Genomic DNA, 25,633 nt, shown 5'->3' on the forward strand with positions numbered 1-25,633 from the left:
TTGTGGAACGCTTCCCAAACAGTATCAGTTTCCAGATTTTGACTTGTGATACAACAGCATTTTGTCTGAGGTAAACCGGAGTATAGAAAAAATCTGTCAGGAAGGCAAATGCAAAAATTCCAGCAGAGAAAAAATAACTCAATTCCCTCCCTTGCTGTCCCAGAGGCATGGAGAAGGAGATAAAAACAGAGATTGAGTGACAAGGTAAGTACCTAAAACTGCAAAATCGGGAAGCCATAAGAACATTCTTATGGAAAAGGTTTCTCCCTCCTTTTTTCCACACCCTCTCTGTCACTGCAATGTGTTGTGATCTCCCATAAAGTTAAATCTCCATTTTGGGGGGGGGTTGAGAAGATGAAAATGAAAAGATGAGAAACCCAACTTGATCAAAAAGGTACGAGTTAACGAATTATACCAGTGGCATCTACCCCACTCCCTCCCCTTTTGCTTTCAATCTTCTTTGGACTTGCACCTGAATGGTAAGACTAAGGCATTTAATGAAATGTTGTTTATGTCCTCAGAATTATGGAGAATAGCCTTGTCAATCGAAAGCACACCATCTGCTCACTCTCTTTTTTCCTGGATCACTTTCGGTGCCTACTCAGTAATACTGTTGAATGTCAATCTAAAAGATCTGACCAAGATTCAACAAACAACAGCCTCTTTTATTTTTCAAATCTTCTTTCATCACTGTCATTCCTCCACAGAACTGGACAGAAAAAAAGAAATCAAACATCACTGGTAGGTAGGTAGATGTTTCCTTTCAGAACTGGGCTCCAATCTGATCCTGAGTGGTGGGGTGCTTTTACGTATTCCCCAGAAAAACCACTTCAACCTCTAGTCTTCCATTTTCTGCTGCCTGCCAGGCAGGAAGTTCAGTTATCTCCTGTTGAATGGTATCGCTTAGGATCCTCTCAACATTATATGAAATCAAAGGGTCTTTGTATGATTGGATGACACTTATTCCTTTGCCCCCTTAGGGTTCCATTCAACCTTGAAGTAGTGGATGGTTTCTGAGTAGTAAACGTCAAGTGATTTCAATAAAAAATCCCAATCAAGGATTTGTTCTTTCTTTTAGTCCTATGTTCTGACTTTCAATATCAGAAATCCTCAAGTCTCTGTGCTCCTGTGATCACACTTTTACTGGTAGGAAATTAGATGCATTCTGAGAGTGTCTGGGTATGTGCAGAGAATTTCCAGCTGTCAGCCGGCAAGTAGAAGATGACGAGTCAAGGGTGGAGAAATGGGCCATTACATAGCAAGGAACAGCCTGGAGCAGGAGGAACAGAAAATTAGGAACATATAATTAAAGGAGGATAAGACATGATACTATGCCAGAGATGTAGAATTGGACAGACTGTTCTCTTTCCATTATTTGATCGATAATTTTATGAGTTCTATCGTTATTTATCACATCTTAGATTTTTTTTACCCGTTTTCATTTAAAAACTATGTTTCCTGATATCACAATGTGGCAGGGCGGAGGGCAGGGCCGGGTCGTGATCCTACACACCCGGTCCCGTATTAGGCTAATTATGCCTCCGTGAGGTTTAAAGGCTGACTGCAGAGGGCCGTGCGGGAGAGAGAGCTCGTTAGCGGACATGTCCGTCATGTGTGTTTGTGTTGTCTTTTAAGTTTTCCATTAAACTATGATTTATATCGTCAAGCCGGTTCTCGCCTCCTCCTTTCCATTGAATACGTTACACACTGTTTTCCAAAGCATTTCTGAAACACTTCATTTTCGGTGGAGGAAAACCTTGTTGTGTTTTTAAATGAAAAGCCTTAGCCCACATCCACACTAATACATATTAATTTGAAAACTCAGACTTTAGTTTCCTAACGTCATCTTTTTCCAAATTATGTGGTAATGGAGAGTGTTTTTAATACACCATTCTAGTGTAAATGTGAGGTGTAAACATATTAGTGTGGACATGGCTTAAATCTGTGGTGTTCCTTCATTCTATCTATACATTCCTATTCCAAGTCATATGAGACATTGTCATTTCAGGGCCTTTTTTGTGTCCTTTACCTTGTCACTGAACTAATATTTAAGTACAGTCGGTCGTACACCCATTCCATTATCCAAGATATCTCTCCACATACAAGCAAAACCTTTAAAAAGATCTAATTATAGACAAATGCCCTTCAGATGAAATGAAAAGCCAATGCGAATGCTTTGAAAAGAGAAGTGGTATTTTGATGGACCATATGTAGAATGTTCCATGATAAATGTACCCGAAACATTGACTTCTTGCGTGCTTGAACGTTATGTAAGCCTGTTAGCCATAGCTAGAATAAAGAGCCCTGTTGGTAAGAGTTGCGAGAATGGAAGCCGGTCAAGTGGCTTCCATGTTTCTAAATGCATCAGTCAACCAATCTACTGCGCTTTTAACATACACAAACCTGGCTGATGCTTTTTACATCATGGCTTGATAAGCAAGTGTTTAACAGATAGTAAAGCAAATTTGTAAAGAGCATCATAATATGTTTTCACTCATAGGCTTTTTGCTTGCTATGTTGTGTAGTTAACCCTAATCTGTCAAGAACTGCCTAATATACATGTTTTAAGCATAATATACTGTATATGCAGGGTCATATTTCAAATGTAGCATCAAACACAGCATAGGTGATACATTATGCCATTAAAATACATTAAGCTTTGGCTTTTGAGTCAAATTTGAATCGAATCTGTGATGGGTTAGGTATGTATGGGATATGATTTTTTTGGTTGTATGGCATACCTTTTTTACAGCTGTAATACTGAGTTCTTGTAACAGTTTGTGCAGAATATCTATTTTTAATCTTGATATTATGGATCTGTTGTCCTTGCTGGGTTTTGTGTGACAGCTGAGCTAATATGTTGTGGTAAGTGCGTTTTACGAGAAGGGGCTGTTTTTTTTATATGGTACGATTGAAATCTAGGGAGAACATTCAATTTTGTGCATGCCAGTGCATTTGTCCTTGAAAATGATGCTATACCACAGATAAATGAAGGCACTTTGATATTATGTTATTGTGCGTGAAGCCAAACCGTTCAGTTATGTGCTTACTCGGAAGCTCGATTTTTCCATTTTAAAAGCTGTAATGTTAAATCGATAGGTCTAAGCCCTACCAGACATCAAACTGTACCTTGTGCACACATGTTAACAAAGACTTGAGCGCAGGAGCAGAGTTCACATTTTGTACTTTTCTGTGTATGATCTAATGCTTCCGCGAGTGAGTCAGAGAGCTGTGCCAAGAACCAAGCAAAGGTGAGAGGTTGAAAACGAGATTCGTTTTTCTCCTGTAGTTTCTGTGGTTGGCACCGTGAAACATGCTTTGGTCTGCTTTGTCATCCTACCTTTATTTCTGCCCTCTCTGTCTGAAATAAGCGCTTTCAAAAGAATTTACAACTCAAAAGATTTCCCTGATAAATCAGATGCTTTGCATCATCTCAGTTAGAGACAACAACAGTGAGTATCACACAACAACTCTGTTTAAACTGTAATGTAATGTAAAAAAAATCTCGTAATTTTTTGTTTCAACAAATGGCTTCAACAGCTATCATCGGGGACATTATTTTATGTTCTGTAGCCTACTTTTAGAATTTGGTCATGAACTTTATTTGCAGATGCTGTTGAAATTTCCAAACTGAATTTGGACTTTGCACTGAGTTAAGAGATGGTATTGAAACATCTTTGTGCAACAGTTCTTAGGAACGTAGCAAATTGCGCCACTTAATTTACATACAACACACCCACAGTTTGCGCACATACACCACAGTAGCGCAAACACTCCCACCCATGCCCATTTGCGCTGGCACGAAAATTCCACTAGAGCCCATTAAGACTTATTTTCAGAGAGATTGAACAATATTTAGTGTGATTTATGCTTAATGTAAGAAAAAACAATTACCCAATTGAGTAAGTAAAATTAAGTAAAATTTGAATCAAGTGTTGTTGTTTTTACTCCATTAGCAAATAGTCTTCTGTCATTTTGCTTCTCAAGTGAATTTATCAGTTTTTACAGGAACACAAGACAAAAATATTTTTTTCTAAATTGTGAAAGCACAGCTCAGATACTTTGGAGAATTTGATGAATAAATGTATGCAATGTTCATATTGAAATCTCATTTGATGGCCGACATTGGCATCTTGTGACTGTGACAATTGGTCAATGTGAGAAAAATTTGAGACGTTGTTGAGATCTCAAGAGGAGAAACGGGGTCACTCTATTAGGAGAAACATTACGCAAACATTACTCATTTCTGTCTAGGAAAAACAATTTCTTTTGTAAAATCTCATTTGTGATTTTTCTTTCCTGCAGGTGTGTAAGTATGTGTGTATGTGCCATGCAATAATCCAAATGGGCATTTAATATACGTGGTTAAGAGTGTGTGTGTTTTCCTCAATACATAACAGCAGGCACACACACTGATTAAATGCTTGTCTTTTGTCCCCTTCTTCTAAGGTGGTAAAGTTAAATAACCTTGACGCACACACATTCACAGGCAGTGGTAGCATAACCAGCAAAAGCACAGCACTGTGGGTAAGCTGTCACAATCACCATCAATCTGTCCTCTACCTACGTCTCCCTTGAAATACAATCAGAGTTTAGTAGTAGACGCATATATGGCTGTGACAATATATGAGCAATGTATGCATGCATGTGTGTGAGTGTGTGATGGAGCAAGTGGAAGCATGTTTGAAGGATGTGTTTGACCTGAGCACATTGGTTTAGGTTGAGCGGTCTTGTGACATGGACAGTTGTTAATGGCTGTTGAGGGATGGGCAGATGGGGACCGAAGGGGGAGTGGAGGGGACCGTGACAGATGATGAGCGAAAGAATGAAAGAGAGAGAAAGAAAGAGTAGGAGGAGACGATGAAGGGGGATAAAATGGCTGATGGACAACAGAAAAGGGGGAATTCGGAAAGGGGGGAGGGGGAAGTAAATGACTATGGTAATTGACAGTGCATTATGTTAAGAAAAAAGGGACGAAGAGCAGACGAAAGATATACTCACCCATGGCTGTCTTCCTTCAGTTGCGGTGCACCAAGTCTACTTGGAAGAGAGAGAGAGAAGAGACAAAGAGAGACTTGCGCTGGAAGAGAGAGAGAGAAAGAAAAACCTCAGTGGAATGCCAAAAGAACAAATATTATGAACGCATGTGCCGTCGCAGTGCAAAAAACATAACTTAGAGACTGCAGACAAACTAAAAAAAGATCTCAGTGTCAAAGCCGACACATCGCCGGATCTCTGCATCAGTACCGGACATATGCTGAGATGCAAAATGACTTGCTAATCGGAAACATAGATAATTACACATGCAGCAATAAATCAATGTGTCAGCATGCATGCTCTCACACACGCAGGCACACACTCAGCGGGATGAGCAGGCTCCACAGGCGCTACCTCAGAGGACGCTAGGATGTCCCCTCCTCCTCCATTCCCTGGTTTGCCCTCTGTGTCTCTTCTGCGGTCTCTGTTTATTCACCACAGATCATTTCCCAAGAGAATACAATAGTGGGTTCTCTTCACCCTCTCTGTCCTTGCCATTCTCTGGTTTCACGCCCCCGTTCCAGTCTGGTACTGTTGAGCTTGCTGTAATTTCTGGCAGCTGGGCTTACGTGTAAACTGCATTCGTGCCCTCTCTCTCTTTCGTGTTGTATCCCAGTGCCTCTTCAGCACTGCCTCCAATCCAATCAGAGGCAAATCCTCCCTCTCTCTCTCTTTCTTTCTGTCTCACTCATATCTTTCAACTCTCACTCCTACGAATACTGTAAAATAAACATCAAAATGTGCAGAGTCGCAAACTATTCTTGATCTTTATCCTCTATTGAAACAAAAAAAATGGGCTTATGCAAATGTTCAAATAATTAGATTATGAATTAAAAAAGATCCTTATATATTATGTAGTTATGCACTACGTGCAGTGCTAAGGCATAAGTCATACACGCAAAGTCAATGGGCATGGCCAGGAAGTTCTGGTATTTTCGTGCAAGCATGCCATAAGTCTAGCCGCAAGTGGGTTTGGTGAAATTGCACGTACAAAGAGCTAATGGGTTGGGTTAAGTGCGATACGTCAACCAATGACGTTCCGTCAAGCACACTGTAAAGACGAGAACCGGCTTGACAATATAAATAACATTTTAATAAGGAACTTAAACAAAAAGACAAACACACAAAGGTGTCAGACAGCTGCCGTAAGTCCCACTGCAGTCTCCTGTCAGCTTTTATCCCTCTCTGAGACTTGATTAGCCTGATTAGGGGCAGGATGTGTAGCATCATGACCTGGCCCCACCCTCTGCCCCGTCACACACTATATAAACAAAGACAGCACATTCGTAAGTTGGTATTGTAAATTGACTTTATGCAATGAATTGGAAGAATAGAAATATAGATGCATGCTATTTTGTGCATTAACTCCCTGTTGGATGACAGGCATATTTCTATGACATGCTCCTTTTATACCCATGGAAAATGTGGTTCTCTTCATGATTCCGTTTTTAGGCTCCATTAAATTATAGAGAATCTATAGTTTTATTCATAATTTTCATTTACTGACACAAATCATGGCTTGTATTAACAGTGATTGTATCGGAACTCACGTCACACACACTTCAAATGAGGCATTAGGCATAAAAATCACTCTACGACAACAGGTGGAAACACACCAATACGAATAAGATCATAAATACCATTATAAATATAAAGATAATAATAATCATTTTAAAAAATACACAATGACCTAAATCCTATAAATATTTGTTTAATGAAAAAGGCTTTCATTGTATGTTAGGGACATAATTGGATGTTCCAATGTTTTTTCAGAGTTTGGAAATTATCTGTATTACCACCTGCTGGTGGAAACTCTAAACTGCAAATGCAGGAACTGAATCTGGACTTTGCACTGAAAACAGACGTGGTATTGAAACATCTTAGCGCAATGACCTATTTCTTTGGAAAATAGCAAATTGCGCTTTGCGCCACTTCATTAACATGCAATGCAGTTTGCGCGCATACACCCACAGATAGCGCGTATACACCCACAGATAGCGCAAACACTCCCACCAACGGCCACATGTACAAAAATTGCGTTTAGAATTAGCACTCTCACAAAAGGTGGATAAGACGTAGTGCATGATAAATCAAATTAAAAGGGTGATACAAGGTCCCTACGCCTTGAGGTCCTATCACCCATTCTAGGTATATTTTGCGATAGTGACTGGCTGACTGTACAATAGACTTTATTTTATAAACAGTACTTTAACACTACCATCACATACAATGACTCAGGTCACTGGAACACATCAAATCAGCCTGATCATATGAAAATGACGTGACTGTCCGACCTTTTTGCAAAAGGTTCCTTGCACCTATTCCTTACACACTTCTTTCTTCTATGGAACACAAAAGGAGACTTTTTTGAAGAAATTGCAAGACACATGAGAATGTTTGGTGTCACTGATGTCAAACCTGGTGCTTGATGTCAAAACGCCACTTGACATGGCAAGTTTGAATAAGCACATGCATGAATGAGATTTGAGAGTTATGGCAGAGGGGAACATTAAATTGAGGTTTGTTCCTCACACAAAGCTATCGTATGGCTTCAGAAGATGGTGTTTTTTGTTGTTGTCCTGTTTGGAGCTTGAGAACCCCATTCTTTAAGATATATTCTTTTTTCCGAATTTTCGTTTTTTGGGTGCATTATTCTTTTAATACTGTTTTGCTTGTTTTAAGAGAGAAAAATGAATGTACAATCATAGTGGAACGTAAGGTAGAGGCTTTGAACTCATCACTTCAGGAGTCTCTAATCTACCGTCTCTCAGTCAGTTGCATGTACACACATTACAGTTCACTCGCTCTTCCTGCTCCAGCTCAGAGTGATGCCCTGTAGGGAATTGGTAATTGTGAGTCCCTTGTCTATGTCATTTTCTTTCACTTTCTGTCACACACCCACAACAGTTCCTGTGGCACATCCTCTTACTCTTAGTTGCATTCAGACAAGACAGACACCAGATTGGCAGAAATGTGCTGAATTAAAGTGTTTTGATATGACAGCGTGCCTGATTTATTATCATAAGCAAGAGCTATTCATTCTCATCTGGTAGAGTCGGCTTTCTCCATGGGAATGCAAGAACATTGGTCCACACGGGGCGACAGCAGGAAATGAGCTCTCACAGCACGAAGTTGTTGATGTGAAGTAATGCATGGTTATGTTTTCACCTGAGATTAGAGCGTATGAAAATATAGAAAGAGAACATGGTGCGTAGCAGTGTTATAAAAGAAAATGCCAAAAGTGCCATTGAGATGAAAGGTTAACTGCTTTCACAAACTATTACTGACCCACGAATATTACATTAGAAAGGTGTGCGTGTCCTTTGGTGATTTGTTTATCCAGAACCATGTGGGCAAGTGTTTTCTAATAAGTAATATCAAATGTGAATCCACAATAGATTTACCATTCTAGAAACTGAGGCATGGTAAGAACACTGCTGTAATTAGCATTTTCTCAATCCATGTAAAACAAATCAGCTTTTATATGGCTACTGAGATGACTGGAATCTTTATATCTCATTGCAGTCTGATCTCATGAAAATTACATTACTATGGCAGCATATATGCAAAATGACGTAACATGGTTCCTTACACGTATCACAGCAGTTCCGAGGTGAAATTTCCACTGAGTGGCGCTAAAAGATCTTCTCCCAAACAGATGAGATATTTAAGGTTAATGCACTATTGAGTTGTAAATCAACCAATTCAAACTCCATACCCCTAAACCTTAAACCTAAGCCTAACCGATAGGGTCTTAAAGTTCACATAGATGCAATTGTCCTTGTTAAATGGCTGATGAAGGCTTTTGTTGGCAATTAATTGATAGTCTATGTATTCCATTATAAGAGTGTAGTCCATCAACAGACCGAGGTGATGCAGGCAGAGATCAGTGAGGTGCATCGCAGTTCAACCGGCTGGTAATTTTGGTGAGGTCTATAATAAGTCCAATGTTCAGACAATGGCATATGAAGTATCCCATGTCTTATGGTTGGAGTTGGCATCAGTTCATCCTCTGAAGTCCATCATAATAGACTGAAGTGATGTTTGGCGTGCACCGGCTGCATTTAGTCATCATCATTCAGGGACATGAAGCAGTGGAATCCAACATGAAGCAGGAATGTTGCTGGATCCAGCCAGTTCTGGTGACCTCAGGATAGGAGTCCTGAGGTCGAGACAGGGAAACAAATAGAATAATATTAGTAGATGCCATTCAATTTATTGCAGAGTTATGGATCATGATCAATGTTTCTGGTTCCGGCAGACCTAACTAAAGCAGCCTAATTGCAAGTTGAAGGATAAATTAGGTGTATGTCTGGCTAAATAGATGAGTCTTTAGTCTAGACTTAAACTGAGTAAGTGTGTCTGCATCTCAAACAGTGTTAGGGAGAATATTCCATAGATTAGGAGCCAAATATGAAAAGGATTTTGATATTCTAGGAACTATTAACAGGCCAGAATTTTGCGATCGTAATGAACGTGATGGAGTATAGCGTGGTAGAAGGTCACTTATATACTGCAGAGCTAGACCATTCAAAGCTTTGTAGTTAACAGAATTTTAAAATTAATACGAAATTTAACAGGTAGTCAATGTAACAATGATAAAATGGAGCTAATGTGATAATATTTCTTGGTTGTAGTCAGCACTCTGGCTGCTGCATTTTGAACCAATTGAAGTTTATTTATTGATCTTGCTGGACATCTTCCCAGTAATGAATTACAATAATCTAGTCTTGAGGTTTTTCTTAAGTTTTTCGGCATCAGCAACAGAGAGCATGTGTCATAATTTTGCAATTTTTCTTTGGTGGAAGAATGCTGTTCTAAAAACATTGGTAATTTGATTTTCAAAGTATAGATTTGTATAAAATATAACACCTAAGTTCTTTGATGTAACAGTACATCCATCGAGAGTTAAATTACATTTTAGTGGCTTGTTTTTAGAAGTTTTTGTTACCTCTGTTTTGTTGCAATAGAGTAGAAGGAAATTTCAGGTCATCCAATCTTTGATTTCTTTGATACATTGCTAATTTGGAGAATTGTGAAATTTCACCAGGTTTTGAAGAAATATAAAGTTGTGATATCGTCAGCATAACAGTGGAAACTTATTCCACGATTCCTGATAATATCTCCCAGGGGAAGCATATACAAGGAGAAAAGCAGAGGCCCTAAAACTGATCCCTGTGACACTCCATATTTAACTTTTGTTTGGTTTGACAATTCCTCATTTACATAGACAAAGTGGTAGAGGTCTCCTTTATAGGACCTAAAACATGCTACTGCAAATCCACAAATGCCAACACAATTCTCAAGCTTATTCAGGAGTATGTTGTGATCTATCATGTCGAAGGCAGCACTAAGACCTAAAAGCACTAAAAAGTGAAAAGCAGCTGTGATCAGATGATAAGAGCAAGTCATATGTAACTCTGATAAGTGCAGTCTCTGTACTGCGATGGGGCATAAATCCTAACTGAAACTGTTCATATATACTATTTCTCTGTAGAACATAGTTGGGAGGACATTATCTTTTCTAGTATTCTAGAGATAATGTTCAAGACGTGTGTGAGCAAAAATGATGTCAGACACTGTAATATGCTCTAGCCCCCACCCTGCTCGTGTGAAGGAGACCAATCAAACTCGTCCAAGCCCCTTGAATACAGCAGGGCCAGCAGTGTCATACACCCAGTGATAGATACACTGATGTGTTAACAAAGGTGCAAAGTCTCCAAACAAGCCAGTGAGACATTGCTTTGGTGGTGCTGTCAGCATTTCCATTACATATAACTTTACCAAAAACAACAAATGGAAACAAGATGTTTAAATTTCCTGAAGAAAATATGAAGTGAGCCAGTGTAAAAGAAGAGCTCACTCAAGCCACTAAGCATTTTTATTCCTACTTATGACTTGGGTCTCACCTTCAATGAATTTTTTCACCTGTTTTATGATGCATCAAGCAAAAGTATTATATTTTATTGCTTTGAAAAGTAATAGCACACCGCTCATCAACAAGCCACACAATTTAAGGCATCACATAATGTCTGTAGCACAAATGTGTGAGACGAGTCATTTAATTAAATTATTTGTCAACATGTAATATTTAGGCTTAGTGTTAGGGATTTGAATAAACCCCCAAGTATGAGCAATATTAAGTGATTCATAAATTATAAACTTAGGATATACATAAATGCATATTCATTTCTAATAGCTTGTTCAAGTGCAAAATGGTGATGGCTTCCAGTTTGCTTCTTTTGGGACTCGAACCAGAAACCTTCTATTTACCAGCCCTGAGCTTTATACACTATGCCAAAGCAGCCCAAAAATAATTAAATGTTAAATTGACCGACATAAGCTGAGAATGAATGGCTTAGCAATAGTAAAGTATGGAGTGGTGGTGGCGTAGTGGGCTAAGAGCATAACTTGTAATCAGAAGGTCACTGGTTCGATCCCCACAGCCACCACCATTATATCCTTGAGCAAGGCACTTAACTCCAGGTTGCTCCGGGGGATTGTCCCTGTAATAAGTGCACTGTAAGTCCCTTTGGATAAAAGTGTCTGCCAAATGCATAAATGTAAATGTAAATTCATGTGAATATCAATAGCAGTAGAAGAGTAATTTGTCAGTACAGAATTTGCCGTGAATACATTTATAGGTACTGGCCTTTAAGGAATGGTTTACAAAAAAAAAAAAAAAGAAATTCTCTCATCCTTTCTTATGCGGAACACAAACAAAGATATTTTAAGGAAATATAATGTGTATTTTTGTCAATGGGGACCAAAAATGTCAAGCTCCAAAAAGTCCATAAAGGACAACAAAGTTATTAGATATGACTCAAGTGGTTTTATCCATGACTTCTGAAGCGATACGATTGGTTTTGTGTGAGAAACGGAAAATATAACAGCTTTTCACAATAAATCTTGACATAAGCGGTCTAGAAGCTTGATTACCTTTCATAGTACTTGACACATGTAAACACGCACCATATATTCTTCATTTTTCTTCATTTGAGTTCAGCAGAAGAATGTAATGCAAGTTTGAGATGGTGTAAGAATAAATGATGGGAGTAAATAACAAGAGAATTAACATTTTAAGGTGAACTATTTCTTTAATGTGCCAAAAAGATACTCAGATTTCTAGTTAATTTTATAAGTCATAAAAATTTATTTTAGTTTAAGTTTGGTTATTCAAATTATGTTTTTTTTATAATTGGAGCAAACAAAACGTTTTAATTAGATTGTCTTAACTGTCATTAACAATAATAATACTTTTTATGGGAGAAAGACGCTCTTATCAGAATTAAACTGAACGCAAGCAAGCTCTGCCCTATCAGACACCTATTTATTGTCAGTGTGTGTGCTCAAATAGAGTTTGAAAGAGAGAACGACGGGGAGAGAGTCGTTCTGTTCTCCCAGTCTTTCGTCTCCCAAAGTTGACTGTGTGGTCCCTCTGTTCATAGAAGGAGAGAGAGACAGACAGATTTGCATTCCATCCCACAACGGGATCTCAGTGGAATAGTGATTAGTGGATCAGCATTCAAGACACATGAGTTCCACTATCAATGAGTGAGTGAGAGTGGGAGATAGTGCGCAAGAGGGAGACATGCAAAGAGAGAGAGGGAGAGAGAGAGAAGGTGAAAAAGGGTGGGCTTCAGGTTCGACGGAGAGTGGGAGGGAGGAAGAGAGGAATGAATGCTTGGGAATGTTGATGCAAAGTAACGACAAATATGGAGATGAAGCATTAAGCATGACTGATGAAGATGTATGGTGGATACACATGCACATATCTAAACACACTCCATCACAGATAATGTCACACAGCAGGGTGCTTGTGAGGTTTCATACATGTAAATACATGCACATTCACCTTGTCGACTCATACTGACTCGCAGAAAGCAGGAGAGCAAGCGAGTCATGTCTCTCAGTCTCATTTACACTCATTCTTGCTGACAGAGTCATTGCAGGTATAGTCACCTTAGCAAAGCCACAGAGATGACCACAAGGATGTGTGTGTGTGTGTGTGTGTGCGTGCGTGTGTGTGTGTGTGTGTGTGTGTGTGTGTGTGTGCGCGCGAAGAGGTGGAACCCATGAGGGGGATCACGGAAAATGTGAAAAGTATGTGATGTGAAAGGTGAGACAAAAGAGAAAGAGAGGGATGAAAATAAAGAGATGACAGCGAGAGAAGGTTGGAAGGAAAAAGAGATGGCAGAAGGAAAGGTGATGACATGAAAGAGAAGATGAGAGAGAAGAAATTAAAAAAAGGATGAAAAAGAGATGATAAAAAGGAAGCATTAAAGAAAAGATATGAGAGAGAAAGAGAGGGCTGGAATGAAAAAGAGAAAAGGGATAGAAGGAAAAAGAACAGATGACAGAATGACAGTTTGGAGGAAAGTGAAGAAATGAAAGATGAATGGAATGAAAGGATGACATGAAAAAGATGACAAAAGAAAGATGAAACAGTAAATGTAACAGTAAAAAAAAAGAGGGATTGGGTTGAAAGAGGAGTCCGCAGAAAGACAAAGAAAGGGATGGAAGAGAGAAAGAAAAAGAGCAATGATGTGAAAAAGAAGAGAGACAGGGAAAGAGTGTAGATTTCCAGTTCAGGGGTTACTTGGGGAGAATAATTATGCATCAATCGTGGCAATAAAAGGAAGAAAAAGAAAAGTGGACTGAGAGAAATAGAAGGGAAATTAAGAGGGAACCATATATCTCACAGAGGGAGCATGCAGAGGGAGATCCATCATGTGCGGTATATCTCTTATATGCAGTGATCAATGTGATGATAAGAATCTGAGAGGAAAAATAATTATCACCGAGGAATGGAGTCACGCAGCTATTCCAAGACCGTGCGTTCTCCAAACATATACTGCTTTTTGCAACAATGCAGTTCCTGAAACAGAGCTGCAGTCCAAAATCGCCAAAGGCTTGCCGCATTTAATGAAGCCTGGTGCCTTGATAACAAAATGTTGTTAAAAAAAGACGTCAAGGTTCACTGCGGTTCAGACTTGAAAATGTACTTGTCAAAGTCCTATGCGTGAAATCTTCTAAATGACTTCTGAAAAGGTGAATTAAAACAAGAGCAGCTCAATGCGAGCGTTGCAAAAACATGTGGTCATCTTCAAGGTGAGGATAATCACCATCTGGGCAACCATCTGCAATTATGTAATGTCTTTCACTTCAAAAGCACTCAGTCAGTTCTGGGGTGCTAGGGGGGAGGTCTCCAGCACATAATTTAATACTGTAACACTCTGGACATATGGAATATACGCAACAAGCACAGTGAAAATTACATTCTTCAATATGGTCAACCACATGTTCACATTTTCCATGTAACATGACTTACCAGTCATTTTGCCTAAATTCCAGCAATCCCAAACATTGTTCAAAACCTTTTCTAGTCTTAATTGTAGCTGTAGTCATAGTGGTTACCTTCTTCACAGGAGGACTATATAAAATTATTATTGGTAATTTGATGGGGAAACAAGGCTGTGAGGGATAGACTTAGTCTCTTCAATGCTTTATAATGTTGGTCGTTCAGAGGAAAATAATCTTTCTGAAAAATATTCAGTAGGTAAATATCTCCAGAAAAGACTGTGAAAGTTAGAACTTTATAGATCAGATGCCATTGAAGAGACTAGTCTATTCCTCACAGCCTCATTTTCATCCACTCTCATCTATATCCTAGTGGTCATCTCTGTGGCTTTGCTAAGGTGTCTATACATTAGTATAGACAGTGGTCCGAAGAGGGTCAAACCACAAACCGACAATATAAGAATTTACAAAGTGAAGTGGATGAGTTGGCAGGTCAGTGTAACAGTGTACCCGCGGGTCCTTAAAAAGTCTCACATTTTCTTTTTTAAATTTAAGGCCATAAAAATCCTAAATATCTTAAATTACAATAAATCTTACATTTTGGGGTGTGAATAGAGGAGATGCTTAAAACAGCAGAATCTACTCTGCAATAATTTCTCTCTCTCTCTCTTGCAGACGTCATTTAGCAGCTGACGATTGAGTTTAGTGTTAAGCGCATTTTTACTGAACTTACAATGTTAAACATGTATAAACCTTAATAAACCTGTTAATCAGAAATGCAAATGCCGTTATTTTGTATCTCTGAAAGCGAGCAATGCGCTAACACTATCACTCCTGCTTATAATCGACAAATCGGTCAACGTTGCAGTTTGCAAGCACTCAAGGTTGGAGCGGTCTTTTGACGCCTTTCAAATTCTGTGCTTCCTTATTTTACATCACCTTTGACAAGAAATGTAAAGCTAACTACTCAGCTGTCACCTGTTATATCTCTCATCTCCATCTCACTAGATGACATATACAGGTATTTTCTGAATCAATCATTTAAAAAAAAAATATTATAATATAATAATTATATAAATATTATAATATTAATTATGTACATAACATACAAATATATTAACTAATTATGCAGCACAGTTCTCTTTCATAATTTAATCTGTTCAATACAAATTGTCATCATTAAACAACCATTTTTTGTAACTGATGAGTTTTGACTTTTACTTGAGATATTTCACACAAAAATGAAAATTGTCATCACTTACATTAATGCTGTTGCAAACCTGTATGACTTTATTTTAGTGGAAATCAAAAGGAGATATTAGGGAATTTCAGTCACCATTCACTTACATTGAATGAAAAACAAGGGGCAGTGATGGTTAATGGTGACTGAGACTAAACGTTTTGCTTAACACCTCCTTTTTTGTTCCATAGCAGAGAAAAACTCATTCAGTGGTGGCTCAGTGGTTGAGGCTCAGGGTTACAGACCAGAAGGTCGGGGGTTCAAGCCCCAGCACCACCAAGATGCCACTGTTGGGCCCTTGAGCAAGGCCCTTAACCCTATCTGCTCCAGGTGCGCCGTATCATGGCTGACCCTGCACTCTGACCCCAGCTTAGCTGTATCATGGCTGACCCTGCACTCTGACCCCAGCTTAGCTGGGATATGTGAAAACTAATAAATTTCACTGAATATATGCAAAAAACTGTGTGTATAATGTGTGACCAAAATAAAAGATTCTATTCGATTCTATTCTGTGTGGAATTGAGGTTTCAACACAAATAATAAGCCTTTAAAATACGCATCAAAATACTATTATGCTTATCAAAGAGATACTACTCTTCCTCTCAGACGCGGAGGCAACTGAGAGCTGTTCTGCGCCACCCCGATTGAGTCACTACACCACCACAAGGACCTAGTGCGCATTGGGAATTGGGCATTTCAAATTAGTACGCATCGTGTCATCTGCCAAAGGAGTCATATTTCTTATATGCCAAAAGGGCTTATATTTCATAAAACAGCATGTGACAAGGAGGAGGGTGCTTACACACGCCTGGCCCCAATGAGGCTAATTAGCCGAGGAGAGGGATAGGTGCAATGAGATGCGTCAGTTCGGGAGAGAGAAACAGAGCTACAGGCAGCTGCCCTGTATGCATTTCTGTTTGTGTGTCTTCGTGTTTAAGTTTATTAAAAACATTACTTTGATTCCTTTAGATTCCTTTCCATTGAACCCTTTTACATTGGTGCCGAAGCCCATGAAGGAGGAGGGATGTGCCGTCGTAGAGTCCTCACCACTACCATCCCCCCAAATGAGCAGCCGCGGCCATCTGGCGGGGGCGGAGGAACATCCACAAGGGGAGGAGGAGCTACCTGCAGGCCGCTGCCAGGCGCAGAGAAGTTCCCTACCGGCCCCAAAATGCGGAGGGGTTGGAAGAATAGTCGCCGTCCGCGAGGGGAGGAGGGGCTCGCTGCCGACCGCCTGGAGAATGTAAACAAATCTATCTATCTATCTATATATATTTATATTTATATGTCAATTCATCCCCTAGCAATGCCTAGCAACCAGCCAGAATGCCCTAGCAACCAGCTACACCACCACAGCAACCAGCCAAAACACCCTAGCAAGATGCCAGAACACCCTAGTTACACCGACCAATATATTAAACAGCTAGAAGACCCTCCCAATGCCTAGCAAAGAGCCAACCATCTGTCTGACTGTTTGGCCTGTAAAACCTTCAAACTTTCAGACAAGGCTTGACAACCTATCTAATTGAACATTGGTGTCTTACATTGTCAATGTATTTCATAAAAGCAATAAGCCTTGAGACGTCATGTATTACATTGTTTTACTACTGTTGAGGGATATTAAGATTAAATTAATGTAATGCACAGCCTGTCATGGCTTATTGCTTTATTAAAGCTTTTTAATTAAATCACTTTCTGCTATTTCTATTGTTCAGATGAAAAAAAAAAAAGAGGCTAGAAAACACTGTTTGTTACAAAGCACACAATATTGACTCAAAGTCATCCTGAACTCTCAGTGACTGAAATGTTCCTCATCTTCAGATAAACTGTTACAAAATCTCCTGTCAATTTAAGATTTATCAGTTCAAAGGTACTCATGTGTCACCCTGTGTGGAATACTATTACGCTTATCAAAGAGATACTACTCTTCCTCTCAGCATAATGTTAATAAACATTCAGATAGTAGCAATCAAAAGTTGAAGTTAAAATACAGGGTTTAGAGGCACAAAAGGCAAAGTTTAAGATAGATGCTATTAAGAAGTGCATTTAGAAATCTTTGAGTTTGTACCTTAGCCTTGTGCCCCAGGCAGAGAGTTGATTAGTTTAGCTATTGGTTTGTTTCTCTGTCTTGCATCTTAGTATTTGTGTACGGCTATCACATTTTTAGTGCTCCTACACTTTTTACTGTCACTGGAGAAGTAGATGAGCGCAGTTAATCTTCAATGGCTCATGAAGGACCATTTTGTACATTGCCCAAATTAAAAGCTGTTATTGGAAAGGACACAATGACCACCACAAGCAGTATTGCACAAAGTAGCCACATATGAAGCGGGGTGGTTGGGGGGGGGGGCCTTTTTGTCATTCAGGACTCCCACGTACTGTCTGCAGAGATCACAACAAATCTAACCTGACACTTGAGCTGTAGCTGATGTTCCACATAACATCTGGGCCTATACGGGGTTAAATGCTGTATCACCTGTTTACCTTCAACTCCACCTTCCAACTCTCGCTTCATAATTTACTCCAATGTCAGCTCCGTCCATTCGGGATATTAGATTGCCTCAGACAACATGGATATGACAGAGACAGGAGAGTTAAGATATGATGAATCACCAGAAAATGACCGTAAATACACACTTTCACATCAAGCAAGAGATTGTCTAGAATCAGCATTTACAATGAGCACATGCGCTGTTGAGGAGATAGGTCTTAATATAATGTTACTCTTGATAAATGCAAATAGTAGCAAAGGGTGACTGTCTTCCTCACTCCCCTGTAGACAGATCTCAGAACGTTTAGAAAAGGGTAATTTTGCAAGTGTAATTTGGCTGGTAGTCCATAATGTTTTAGATAATACCATTTGCCTGCAGAGAGGGAGCTAGAAAAACTGTTGAAGAAGATTCTTCCATCCCTCTAGGAATCGTGATAGTGTCATTGCTCGGCTGGAAAATGTCTCCCTCTATCTTTTCTGCCTCTGTTGCCCTCCCACCTTTTTTTCCACTGCATTGCAGACCCAGGCCTAAGTAACGAACGCAGAGCCAGTGTCACGGCACTGTGAGGTCAATGTGCTGGGCATGAAACTGACACCATTAGAGTTTGGCCGGCTTTCCAGGGCAGCTGCCAACTGTCCACAGCCATTGTCTTGGATATCCCATAATATTAATCCCACCCCACATATCTGCCTCTATTGTGGTTCCACGAAGTAGCAATTCATAGATATACTCTGAAAGACAAATTATCTGCAGTCTCAAAAATATAAATACATTTCATTACTGTTGAAATGTAAAAAACTGGTCTTCAAACAACAGAAAAAATTAAGATGCTATATTGTTTGATCATGCTATACAATGCACATTTACAAACACAATTACAGAATACAGGCATTTTGCCAATTGATTCCTCTTTGCTGACAAGGTTTAAACAAGTGGCTAATGGGAAAACAAACAGACATTGTTCCCCTCCAATTTGGTTGATATATAGTGAAATATATATATGAGGCAGGCTAAATACATACAAATTGTGCCGCTCTACATAATATCATTTTTCCCACCGTGTCCGATATTAAAATCAGTGCAATACACTTTGCAAAAGGCGTGGGCATTGTCGATATGAAATTAAATTCTTCCGTCCAACTGTTGTTAATTTGAGATATTTTTAGATATATATATATATACACATTTCGTTTTTTTCACCGGAGCACCACCTGAGTCTTCTTCTGCAATCTTCCAGTAATGCTTGATTCAAATTCCCTCGTCTACTACCTGCGTAGATATCAACAGCGCAACTGGGTTGTATGTTGCCAGGTTGAGGTCACAAATAGGTTGAAATTTGTATGATGTGTCGATTGTTTGAGTAGGATGCGTTTCATACAAGATCTGGCAACTGGACAACCTTGGAATAAAATATTGATGTAATTATTCATATAACGAGGTTTGGGCCATACAAATTACGGAAGTTTCATGGGAGAAATAACAAAACGGGAGGGGGTCGTGAGATGGGTGTGAAATATGGGAGACTCCCGAGAAAAAGGGAGTATTGACAGGTATGGCCCTCGGCATACAAAATTATATATTACAATCATACCAACAAATGCACAAAAAAAAAAAAAAAAAAAAGGCTGAGAAATATTACAATCTGACAGAACCCAGTTGGCACACAAAACAGTCAAGTCCTCAACACAAAATTGGGGGATACTTTAATTATTTCAGGACATAGAGCATCTATGGCATATAAACAATGGAAAAAAATTACTAGGAAAAAAACAGCAGCAATTGATGACAAAGTTCAACCTTGTAACCCATGCGATTGGAGGGAAAAGACAGCCATACCAAACTCCAGAGTCAACAAAGTATGAAACGGTAAATTTCACTCAAGTAATTTCAGTAAATCCAGACCCCAACTGTTCAAATACTGTAAGCTTACAAACCAAAGATACGATCATTCCTTAAACCACACTGATGTAATCAGTAGCAAATCTACAGGCAGCTAAGAATTGACTGGCTCACAAGAGAAAGCTAACAGGACACAAACATAGAACATGGACTACTAAACACCAACATGGACTTAAGACAGAACCAATAAATAAATAATATCAAATATACCTCAGATTAAACAATATGCTGAAAAGAGCAGTTTTAAAAACATCAAAACATCTCCAACTTCCACTCCAACAGGTAGGCTAATGTTCACACAGCACATAAAACAAGGAGCAGCACTTAGCCAAACTGCTAATGATACATGGCTCCCAAGTGATGCAGTCCAGACCTAGAAGGGCAGACATATGACTGACAAATTTCCAGGTGACATGTCTAAGCCTTAATGTACATATTGAGCATGCTTCTGATTGGTTGACCTTAATTCGAGCAAGTAGTCAATTTTACAGGGAGGTGACAGCCTATCCTGCTATACTGACAAAAAATAAATAAATCAGGACACATTAGATGCCTACTCCCCTAAATGAATACAAACATACTGTATAGGTCTATGCCCTAAACCGAAACAAACATATAGGCCATATAGGCAAACATATGTGTATAAAAATAGTCTTTATACTGTTGACATATATTAACTAGAAGAAAATATGTGATCAACTACTAAATTAAAGAGTTATATTAAGATATGATGCATGCTATGATGAAATACCGAACAAATCAAAATACCAAAGCTGTGTGAAATCTGCAACAAGGGACAAAAGTCTTGAGTCCTGATTTTAGAGTATTTCAGCGATGTGTATTTTGTAATTTGATTTACTTCACCGGTAATGTACAGAGCTATCAACATAACACCCATTCCTCCTCAATTTGGGCTTTTAGCAGGTGAAGAGGCTTTTTTCTAGGCTATATAGCAGCAGATGGGACTCAGGTAAGTTTGCTCTGAGAAAGATGACATTGAAATTGATAGAAATGAGTGATTCTTTTGTTGCTCTCTGCTGGTTTCTAGTCACAGAAAAAGCATGAAGCACAACAATGTCCATTTAAAATGGCCATTTAAAGCAATCAAACTATAGCTAATTATCTGGATAAAAGAGATGGGACGTGCCTGTAACATCGGGATGTCTGGTCGCTATGCTGGGCGCACATTCATGAACACTGCCATGTTGAGATCAAATGACCAGCTGAATATTACTCGCTTAATCTAAATAATCCCCTGTAATTGGATACTGTCACTCGCTGAATTAAATGAATCATGGCTGACTACAAATAGTGCATTTATACAATGTTGAGACCTTTTGTTTTCGAGTCATGTATGCCACTAGGTGTCGGCACAACAAACACAAATGCACCATTAAAACTTAAGTGTGTAATATGTGCACCACTAGCACCCCAAACAGAATTGCAAAAAACATTGTTCTCAAATAGCCTTCTGAATACACAACCGTCTGCTGTTGATTGAACAAACAGATAGTACCGCCCCAAACTCACAGCAATGGTTGAGTCAATGTTGTGTTGTCAGGCCGGACAGGCCACTCAAAACAGAGCATTTTTTTTGTTGCCTTTTTGACAGTTTTCGAAGAATAAAAAATCTGGGATATGGTAATGTATATAAACAATGGAAAAGTTACACACTTCAGCTTTAAACCTTATTCTTGCTCTGTGAAGAGCACATATTTGCTATTCAGCACCTCCATACTAGGGGTGGCAATTATTTTGGTTAAGTAGTGCATAGGGGGCCACATTGTACTCCTTTTCAGATACAATGTTCCACATTGATTTGGTTCTTGTATATGTGATGGATGGGACTATTCTGCAATTGCTTAAGGTATTGTATTGCTCTACAAAAGGTAGATACTTTTCTATCGGGCATTCAAAAAAATGTATTAAGGCTGAGCATAATTATAAATATATCTCTACTCTACTTTTTTGTTCAATTTAACACTCTCTTCATCAAGGGTCTGTTTTAATAAAAAAAAAAAAAAAACGGAATTTATAGAACTTTTCATGTTTGTCGCAAAGCGGGCCAGTTTCCTTTTTGTATTTTCAAACATTACCTGTTCACGTGCTAAAAGTGTCATAATGTGGGTCTTGTCAATGGTTTTGCTTTCCATTCAGCACACAAATAAAACACTGCATGACTAGATAAATTATTACGGCAAGAGTTAGATTATCATTCATGTGCGAGGGACTTCAACATATTAATTATTACAATATCACGTGTCAATGATGCAGAGATCTATGTATAGATTTTATTAAAGTTGATCACTGAGAAGGTTTGCTCACAAACTTAGTAGCACCAAACAGCACAAGCAGCCTCAAGAATGGACACAGTGAGCTGTATAACAGTTTTCCTTGAGGAGAAGAATATCACACTAGAGAACGCTAAGTTTGTTCCAAGGCTGAAAGCGAGAGCTAGAAAGAGTTGCTGGCACGGTTGCCAGACTGCACAAAATAAGTATAACGTTAGGAGGAATGTTTCAAATTTGTTTCAGGTTTGCATCTCTTATCTGGCAACCCTGAACATGTTAAATGCTTGTGGAGGCACGTTAGGTCCCAATGCAAAATAACTAAAATATCCAATGAAAAACGCTTTTAGGATAAATGAGCCACGGGCCAGATTAAACTATGTGGCATGCAGGATCTGGCCCGTGGGCGGCATGTGTGCTCCAGACCCTACTTTTCCAGTGTCATAGTCAATGTTGTACAAGCAGCAGCACCAAGGGATCTACAGTATTTGCCCAGGTTGGACTGTGACTGGAAGGCATGGTAGCACTGATGCCATTGGAAAGAGTTCTGCCTATTGTGTGGGCAGGCATGTTGTGCCAGCCTTGAGCCTAGAACAAAGCTGTGGGCACTCTTTACATTTTACAAAGGCCTGAGTACCACTTTGGAGCTGCTTGCGGTCCTGCGAGTTAATGATTTGATGGAAAAACTTCCCGCTAGTACATGGAGGAAAAAATTGACAGATGAGGTTACTTAGTGTGTTTTTGTGTGTTTATTTGCATTATAGCTAAAAATTATTAAAACAGCTTACAGGACAGCAAACTGTAGAGATCTGATGCAGATTTACAGTCTTATGTGAAGTTTGACCTCTGAAAGGGTCACTTCCCTCTATGAATCTTTGCATGAAGCAGTGGTGAAACTGTTCTTACAGTTTATGCAGTGGTATGGCCATGGTTTTGCCATTTTTCATTCCAATGGTTTTATGGGATGATGGAATAAGTGCTGCTGAAGGCCAGATTTTGAGGCAAAGGGCCATCTGCATGGCAGCAATGCACAGCTTAGGCTTCAGCCTGGAATAAGAGAGATGATGAACATCAAGCATCTATTTATTCAAATAGCAATCACAACATAGGTCACAGCATGACATTATGATTCGTCCAGCATCATCACCTCTCTATCTTCCTGCTACATTTGAGTTGTTTGAAGTATTGTCCTGTCATGACCCTGCCTTCTGCAAGTAGACTGCCAGAAACATCCAATGGTCAGGGTAGGTAACTGCCACATATCCTATGAGAAATAAACACTTTACAGCAATACAACTGATTGAAATGTATTATTTCAGAAAACACAAACAGATAACCGAGACTAACCTAACCCTCTAAAAGCAAGCAACTACGTGATGAACTAGATTTATGCATTTTCTTAAAATGTGAGTGGCGCAAGCCAGTGTATATGCTTGTATACGCTTGCTAGGGCATTACAATGCTGTTGCTAGGTATCCAGTTACTTGCCCAAGACTGTATAATATTCTGGTCACTATATATAACTTCAATCTCACTTTAAAGGTTAGTCAATAGGAATCTTTCATCCATTTTATCGTCTGGCACACAAAAACCAGACATTTGATTGCTTAGACAATGAATAAACCACATCTCCTTAACACGCTGCACAATTTGAGGTATCCTTCAGGTTCATATCACTATTGGTGCAGGATGAGTTACACATTGTTCAAATCACTTACCCTGATCCTAACCCAAGTGACACTAACTCTGACCCTAACCCTAAGTATGACCAATAGCTATATTAATAGTTTGGCTTATCCAGCATAATTTATAATTAATATGCAAACATTTCTACCAATTACTTGGCAGCCATTCAAACCAGAGACAGGCAAGATAACCAAAGGAAAACCAACTAATGCCTTTCATTTCATCATAGTGTCAACCTCTCTCAATCACCCTACCTTCAAGGGTCCCATTTCTCTCAACAGCTTACTTGACTCTCAACAACGCTGCATCTCACATCAAAGCTCCGTAATAACAATAACAAAGCACAACAGAAATGATGTACAATACTAGCTAATGAGATGGACGTGGAGGCAGTGAGGCTGCTTTCGATAGCCATCAGAACTTTGGCAGTGGGTAGTGTGACGAGTTAGGCTGCAGGGCAGGACGAGTTGATGCGTTACGCTACGCTACATCTCTTCTTCATCTCCCCCTCCTCCACTGCTGCTGTTTGTTCATCTTTTTTGGATGAGGAGGTTGGAGTTTATTAACAATTCTGCCAAGAGCAGCTGAGGTGGAACTGAGGACAAAAGCAGCTCAGTGTGAATGTAAAGCTGCAAGAAATGCGATGAACGCACAAAAACAGGTAGAGAAAGACAAAGAGATACTTTACGAATTTGTGCACAGCGGTGGAAATTATGGCTCTAAAATCTAAATTCACCCCCCCCACACACACACACACACATGAAGCAGCATAAGCTATAAACTTCTATCACAGTATGTGGATGTGTATCCCAGATGAATAAGTACAAACAAACAAAAATACTGTATCTTCGCAGGATATGAATCATCTTCTTAGCCTCCAGGTGAAAACTTTTTAAATCCATAACACACTTCAGGTAAATGAATCATAACTAAGACATCAAGCCAAACTTCAGCTACTTTTCTCTGTCTTTCCAGGTACGATGCAATAAGATTCCAGTGACAAGCAATTTCCTGACAACACTGAATGCAAAGCTTCTGCACAACACATCACACCCACACCCAATCATTTGATGTTTAATGTACAGTTATGAGGAGTAGGACACGTTCTTGCGCAGCATGGCACTAGATGCAGTGCCACTGATTTAAAGAGGAACTATTATGCTTTTTGCATAATCAGGAATGCACTGCTCAGGAAGCCTCGGGAGCTGAAATTTGGTTATGGTGAGGGCCGTTACATTTCTGACACATGCTCTAAGAGGTTGACTAATCACAACAGACAGGGCCAGCTGGCCAATCAGAGCAGACTGGGCTTTTCGGAAGAGACAGGAGCTACAACAGAGTGTTTCAGACAGATGGTGAAAAGAGGTGCTGTAGCAATGTACAGTACGAGGAAAAGAATGTGGTTTTTTTTTTACATTAAAGCATGTAAACCTATTCTAGTAGACCCCCAAAATAAAATTATGAACCTGTAAATGAGCATAAATGGGCTCTTTAAAATAATAAAAAATTAAATTAAAAACGTTTAACTTGATACATTGCTAAAAATACATCGATCCTACACAAGATGCTGAAAAAGTACAGAGATGCAATGCAACGGTCAAAGACATCCGTCTAGTGCATGTTTACACAGAAATACAGTGCAAACGAAAACAAACCTTGCCAAACATTCACCCTGACCGTGGTGTAAGATG

At 39.3% G+C, this 25,633-nt stretch overlaps 1 long non-coding RNA gene across 1 annotated transcript; it reads left to right on the forward strand.

Moving 5' to 3' along the window:
• The first annotated feature begins 66 nt into the window (after positions 1-66).
• LOC127619852 (uncharacterized) lies at positions 67-25,384 on the forward strand. The gene is made up of 3 exons (XR_007967630.1): positions 67-204; positions 16,547-16,820; positions 24,918-25,384. It is a non-coding gene; the product is annotated as an uncharacterized LOC127619852 (long non-coding RNA).
• Positions 25,385-25,633: the final 249 nt, after the last annotated feature.

This window comes from Xyrauchen texanus, chromosome 26 (genome assembly GCF_025860055.1).
Source record: "Xyrauchen texanus isolate HMW12.3.18 chromosome 26, RBS_HiC_50CHRs, whole genome shotgun sequence".
Classification (NCBI taxonomy): domain Eukaryota; kingdom Metazoa; phylum Chordata; class Actinopteri; order Cypriniformes; family Catostomidae; genus Xyrauchen; species Xyrauchen texanus.